Source organism: Bison bison, unplaced genomic scaffold (assembly GCF_000754665.1).
Source record: "Bison bison bison isolate TAMUID 2011002044 unplaced genomic scaffold, Bison_UMD1.0 scf7180017864490, whole genome shotgun sequence".
NCBI classification, from domain to species: Eukaryota; Metazoa; Chordata; class Mammalia; order Artiodactyla; family Bovidae; genus Bison; species Bison bison.
In genome coordinates, this window is record NW_011495049.1 from 6930062 (window position 1) to 6937498 (window position 7437).

Below are 7437 nucleotides of genomic sequence, written 5' to 3' on the forward strand. Positions count from 1 at the left end.
AAGGCAGGCCAAAGAATGCTCAAACTACCGCACAATTGCACTCATCTCACACGCTAGTAAAGTAATGCTCAAAATTCTCCAAGCCAGGCTTCAGCAGTATGTGAACCGTGAACTTCCTGATGTTCAAGCTGGTTTTAGAAAAGGCAGAAGAACCAGAGATCAAATTGCCAACATCCGCTGGATCATGGAAAAAGCAAGAGAGTTCCAGAAAAACATCAATTTCTGCTTTATTGACTATGCCAAAGCCTTTGACTGTGTGGATCACAATAAACTGGAAAATTCTGAAAGTGATGGGAATACCAGACCACCTGACCTGCCTCTTTAGAAACCTATATGCAGGTCAGGAAGCAACAGTTAGAACTGGACATGGAACAACAGACTGGTTCCAAATAGGAAAAGGAGTACGTCGAGAATGTATATTGTCACCCTGCTTATTTAACTTCTATGCAGAGGACATCATGAGAAACGCTGGGCTGGAAGAAGCACAAGCTGGAATCAAGATTGCCGGGAGAAATCTCAATAACCTCAGATATGCAGATGACACCACCCTCATGGCAGAAAGTGAAGAGGAACTAAAAAGCTTCTTGATGAAATTGAAAGAGGAGAGTGAAAAAGTTGGCTTAAAACTCAATATTCAGAAAACTAAGATCATGGCATCCAGTCCCATCACTTCATGGGAAATAGATGGGCAAACAGTGAAAACAGTGTCAGACTTTATTTTTGGGGGCTCCAAAATCACTGCAGATGGTGATTGCAACCATGAAATTAAAAGACGCTTACTCCTTGGAAGAAAAGCTATGACCAACCTAGATAGCATATTGAAAAGCAGAGACATTACTTTGCCAATAAGGTCCATCTAGTCAAGGCTATGGTTTTTCCAGTAGTCATGTATGGATGTGAGAGTTGGATTGTGAAGAAAGCTGAGTGCTGAAGAATTGATGGTTTTGAACTGTGGTGTTGGAGAAACTCTTGAGAGTCCCTGGACTGCAAGGAGATCCAACCAGTCCATTCTGAAGGAGATCAGCCCTGGGATTTCTTTGGAAGGAATGATGCTAAAGCTGAAACTCCAGTACTTTGGCCACCTCATGTGAAGAGTTGACTCATTGGAAAAGACTCTGATGCTGGGAGGGATTGGGGGCAGGAGGAGAAGGGGACGACAGAGGATGAGATGGCTGGATGACATCACCACTCGATGGACATGAGTCTGGGTGAACTCCGGGAGTTGGTGATGGACAGGGAGGCCTGGCGTGCTGCAATTCATGATGTCGCAAAGAGTTGGACACGACTGAGCGACTGAACTGAACTGAGTCTCATAGATTATGAGTGACTAAATGGTATTTTTCATTGGACTGACAAATCCTGTGCTCTCCCTCTGCTATGCTTAATCTATCATTTAGACAAAGCATGGCATACTATAGAACCCCAACAAATATTTATTGAAATAGGAAAGAACAAACCTTGTCATGTTAGAAATGCAGTGAAATGACTCTTCATAATCAAGATACTATTTCACTATGGATTCCAGATCTGCACAGAAGTGTCCTAAATTATAAAACAAAAAAATAAAAATTTCTTCTCACAGTTTGTCCAAACGGAGCTTGTTGTCTTGGTGGTAGTGGTAATGCAGCTGGTGAAACAGTGCTCACTGCATGAATTCCAGAGGAAAAATGAGATTGAATCTAATGCGGGTACAAGTTAATGTTGACTTTCCCAAGTTCCAAGATCAATGTTAATTACTGCTGTGCCACGTAATTATAAAAGTGCCATTTGATGTTGCACACCAAGAACATGGGTAGGGAGAAAAAAGAACTTGGGTTAGATCTGTTGTTTCTAAGTTTGTAGTTACCATCACTTCCTCTTTGGAACACTGAAGTTAGGGTAGATGATTATTGTTACTGTATTAATGTCTATAGAGGTATTGCCATAAGGGGGATATTCATTCTGGTTTGCCCGGGGTGAATCTGGGGCATCCTGGTCTATACCTGTTTTCCTGGTACACTTATTAAAAGCCTCTTTCACTCAGAAGTGTCCTATTGTACCCAAACCTGTTCATCTTTGGGAGACTCCTCACTTTCTGAGATGACAAGATTTCCAGTCTCATCTTGTACATTTTCTGTGCAGACACCTGGAATAGAATATTTCTCAAAGGAGTTCCAACCCTGTTGAGTGATAAATGACATCTGGCAGCCACAGTTTGGGCGTTAGAGGTGTCAGTGCTTTTGGGTTGGTCATTGTTTCTTAGCCTGTTCAGTGGAAAGAAGTAGGAATTTTGTAAGAAAAAGTATGCCGTGAGTTCAAATTGAATCATCTGGGAGTTCCCTGGTGGTCCAGTGGTCAGGCTCCACCCTTTCAGTGCCAAGGGTCCAGATTCGATTCCTAGTCGGGGAACTAAGATCCCACAAGCTACAGGGCATAGCCCTCTCCCCCAAAAAGTGTCCTGTTCTGAATAATAAATTTCATGGTTACCCTAGCTTTAGGTGCCAATTCATGGACACACTCACCAACTTGATAGATTTTGAATGTCATCTTTAAAAATTGATTTTTTAAACCCATTGTATGAACTGATTTTTATTTGAAAGTTCTGCTAATGAATTTTATGTGTTCATAATAAAGGCTTTGCATGCACATGTGCTAAATTGCTTCAGTCAGTCCTGTCTGACTTTTCGCAACCCTATGGACTGTAGCCTGCCAGGCTCCTCTGTCCATGGGATTCTCCAGGCAAGAATACTGGAGTGGGATGCCATGCCCTCCTCCATGGGATTGTGGCATTTAGAAATTACAACTCTGATAACTGGCATGTTAGAGCTTTACTACCTAATCTATTTATGAGACTAAATCCCCAAAGATAACTTTGTCATCTGCCTTGTTTTCATGAAATCATGGTGAAGAATGTGCAGCTGTATGATCATAGACATGTCGCAGGCTTGGCCTCTGGTAGAAATAATTATTAATCTCAGAATGAAGAACTCTTTTCTCGAGTTGTTTAGTCCTTTGCTCAAATCATCCTTTCATTGGCTTTGACTGTATCCTTTTTCTTCTTTAACATAAAGAACCTGTTATTTTCTTCATCAGAAATATTATGTGTGATTTTAGCTTCCTTTTCAGTCTCATGCTGCTTTTTTTCCAGAAAACTTTACTTCCATGAAGCTTTTTCATGGATGTAGGGATGTCCCTCCCTCTATCAGAATCACCTAAGGAGGTTTTGTTCTATTTTAATTTTTTAAAATTTTATTGAAGTATAATTGACTTACAGTGTTAATTTCTGCTATACAGCTAAGGGATTCATTTATATATATTTATATATATATATATATATATACTCTTTTTCATATTCTTTTCTGTTAGTATTGAATGTAGTCTCCTGTGCTATACAGTAGGACCTTGCTGTTTATCCATCCTATATGTAATAGTTTGCATCTGCTAATTCCAAACTCCAATCCTTTCTTCCCCTATCCCTCCCTCCACCTTGGCAGCGTCAGATCTGTTCTCTGTGTCTATGAGTCTGTTTCTGTTCATTTTTGTCGTATTTTAGATTCCACATATAAGTGATAACGTGATATTTGCCTCTTTCTCTTAGTATAATAATCTCTAGGTCCATTCACATTGCACATGGCATTATTTCATTCTTCTTTGCGTGCTAAGTCGCTTCAGTCGTGTCCAACTCTGTGTGACCTTGTGGACTGTAGCCCGCCAGGCTCTTCTGTCCATGGGATTCTCCGGGCAAGAATACGGGAGTGGGTTGCCATTTCCTCCTCCAAGTGATCTTCCTGACCCAGGGATCACACCTGCGTCTCTTAATGTCTCCTGCATTGGTAGGCGGACTCTTTACCATTCTTCTTTATGACTAAGAGTCCATTGTGTATATATACCTATGTGTTGTATGTGCTGTGCTTAGTCACTCAATCATGGCCAACTCTTTGCGACCCCATGGACTGTAGCCCACCAGGCTCCTCTGTCCGTGGGGATTCTCCAGGCAAGAATACTGGAGTGGGTTGCCGTGCCCTCCTCCAGGGGATCTTCCCAACCCAGGGAGCGAACCTAGGTCTCCCACATTGCAGGTGGATTCTTTACCATCTGAGGCACCAGGGAAGTATATACATATGTACACATATATATACACACAATTTTATATGTATATATTTTTTTATCCATGCATCTGCTGATGGATATTTCAGTTGCTTCCATGTCTTGGCTCTTGTGAATAGTACTGCTGCGAATACAGGAGTGCATATACCTTTTCAAATTACATTTTTGTCTGGTTATATGCCCAGAGGTGGGATTGCTGATCATATGGCAAGTCTATTTTTCGTTTTTTTGGGCGAACTTCTCTGCTGGTTTCCAGTGGTGGCCGCACCAGTTCACATTCCCACCAGCAGTGGCAGAGCATTCCCTTTTCTCCACACCCTCTCCAACCATTATTTATAGACTTAAGTGATGGCTCTTCTGACCAGTGTAAGGTGGCACCTCATTGTAGCTTCAGAAACATCTGAGATTTTCAATACAGATTACTAAGCCTCATTCAATTCTGCTGAATCTGAATCTCTGAGGTTGGTACACAGCAATAGTAGTCGACACTAATTTTTGTCCTCATCTCTTCCTTCCCATTTTCTCTCCCCTTCCCCTGTCTTACTCCTCCATTCATGATTAGTGGTCTTGTCTCCAAAGAAATTTGCTAAAAATCACATTCCTTAGATCATAATCCTTTGCCAAGATTCAGTCTGATTCAGTAGATTTGCCATGGAACCCCAGGAAGCTTTTTTTTTTTAAGACTGTATTTTTAGAGCTGTTTTAGGTTCAGAGCAAAGTTGAGAAGAGAAAGTACAGAGAATTCTTACCTACCCTCTGCCCATAAAGCACAGCCTCCTCCACTAGAGTAGTACATTTGTTACAATCAATGACACACTGATTATCATTCAGAGCCCATGGTATGTATACTAGGGTTCATTCTCGGTGTTACACATTCTGTGGATTTGGACGAATGTTTAATGGCATGCATCCACCATTATTCTGTCATGTAAGATAGTTCCACTGCCCTAAAAATCCTCCATACTCTGTTTATCCCTTTTCTTCTCTTAACATGTGAAAACCACTTACAGTTTTGCCTTTTTCATTTCCTTTGTCATTTAGTTGGTATCACACAGCATGTAGCCTTTTCAGATTGGCTCCTTTCACTTAGTAATATGTATTTGTTTCCTCCATGTCTTTTCATTGGTTCATAGCGCTATTTTATTACTGAATAATGTTTCATCGTCTGTATTTATCGCAGTTTGTCCATTCACCTTATGAAGGACATTGCAGTCGCTTCCAAGTTTTGGTAATTATGAATAAAGCTACTGTACATATCTGTGTACAGGCTTTTGTGCAGACACAGTTTGGGATAAATACCAAGGAGAGTGAGCGTATATTAGTTTTGTAAAAAGTTGCCAAACTCTTCCAAAGTGACTGTGCCCTGTTGCCTGTCACCAGCACTGAATGGTAGCACCTGTTGCTCCACGTGCTTACCAGCGCTTGTGTTTTTGGTTTGTTGGACTGGGGCCATTCTGAAATGGCAACCCACTCCAGTATCCTTGTCTGGAAAATCTCGTGGCAGAGAATCCTGGTGGGCTGCAGTCCATGGGGTCGTAAAGAGTCAGCCACAACTGAGTGACTAACACACACACACACGATGAGTGTGTAGAGTTTATTGTGGTTTTAATTTGTAATTACTGATAGCGTACATTTCTCTTGCTTATTTACCATATGTATATCTTTGATGAGGTGTTTGTATAGGCCTTCTGCCTTTTTTTGAATTGGAAGGTTCATTTACTTATTGTTGAGTCTTAGGAATTCTTTGAACAGTTTTAATAACAATCCTTTATCAGATTTGTCTTTTGCAGATATTTTTTCCCAATCTGTGACTTATTTTCTCATTTTCTTGACATTGTCTTTTGCAAAGTTTTTTTTTTTTTTTTTTTAATTTCGATGAAATCCAGCTTACCAACTTATTTCATTCAGGGATCATGCCTTTGGTGTTATATCTAAAAAGTCACTGCCATACTCAAGGTCATCTAGGTATTCTCCTTTGTTATCCTTAAAGAGATTTATAGTTTCTCATTTTACATGTAGGTCTATGATCCATTCTGAGGTAATTTTTGTGAACAGTATAAGGTCTGCATTCATATTCATTTTTAAAAATAGACTTTATTTTTAGAGGAGTTTTTGGTTCATAGCAAAATTGAGTGGAAGGTACCAAGATGAAAGTTTATTTTTAAAATGAGTGTCATAAGTGATCCTGATGCAGATAGTTAAAGAATTGAGTTATGAGGAGCATGGTCATAACGCCATCAAATTCTTACTCAAAAGAAGTCAGTTCTGCAAATAATGGTGGGCCTTTGATTTTTCCAAAATCCTTGCATTTCTTTGTAATAGAGAATTAGGCAAAAGAAACACATGAAGTTGCATCTTTGTGTTATGAGATTTAAAGGATTGTCTATAAAGAGTTTGCAATGGTGCCTCAAACTGTTCATAAGCTCTCTGCTATAATGTTATTTTTATATTCTAAGTAATATTCCAACCAGTGTAGAGCATAATCAGGAAAGGAGATAATGAAAATCTTCCCAAGCATCAACTTGCTTCGTGACCTTGAACACTACAATTTTCTAGTGAATAGTAGCTTTGATATTATTGGTACACAAGCTAAGTTCCAAAATGTCCTTTCTCTGTAGGCACAGAAAATAAGATGACCTTAGTCTGAAAAGAATTGTTAATGGACCCAAAAGTTAACTCACACGTTGTAAGCAACAGGCAAACAGGTCCCTGTGTCAATTAACGTGGGTCAGCAGTGGTTTAACAAACCTGCAGTATTAGAAGCTCTCAGAACAATCACTCCTATGTTAGATAGAAACCTTGGAGTGAGGTTTGAAAAAAAAGTTCTAGAGTTAATGTTCTCTTGCTGTGAGGAAATGTAATTCCTTACTTATAGGAAGGAGCAAGCTGAAAATATTAACTTTTCTACAAACCAGAGACTTCAAGGCATCTTGTTTAAATATACAAATATTTATTAGTGGCAGGTGAGTGTAGGTAGCCAATTGCAAGACATCTTATTATATATATATTCAGTTTAGCTACTGGCCTCCAAACAAGAAATAAAATGTTACCCAAATGTCTAGCCACAGTTAAGATATTTTTTCAACTAAAATTGTTCCTTTAGAATAGCAATTTATCCTAAGTTCATTCATCTGTGTTTAAATGAATAATTGCAAACTTAGTTAATAGTGATAGATTCTAAGTTTCAAGAACAGAAAGATACCAGAGGATACACTGAAAGTTAAGGAAGACAGAAACAGCAGCCTCACTTGGACTTGTAAAAGAGGAGAAATTTGAATTATTTTCAGGATACAGCATATACAGTTCTATTTCTGTTGTTTAGTCATTTCATCAAGGTTTCTTTTCTGTACA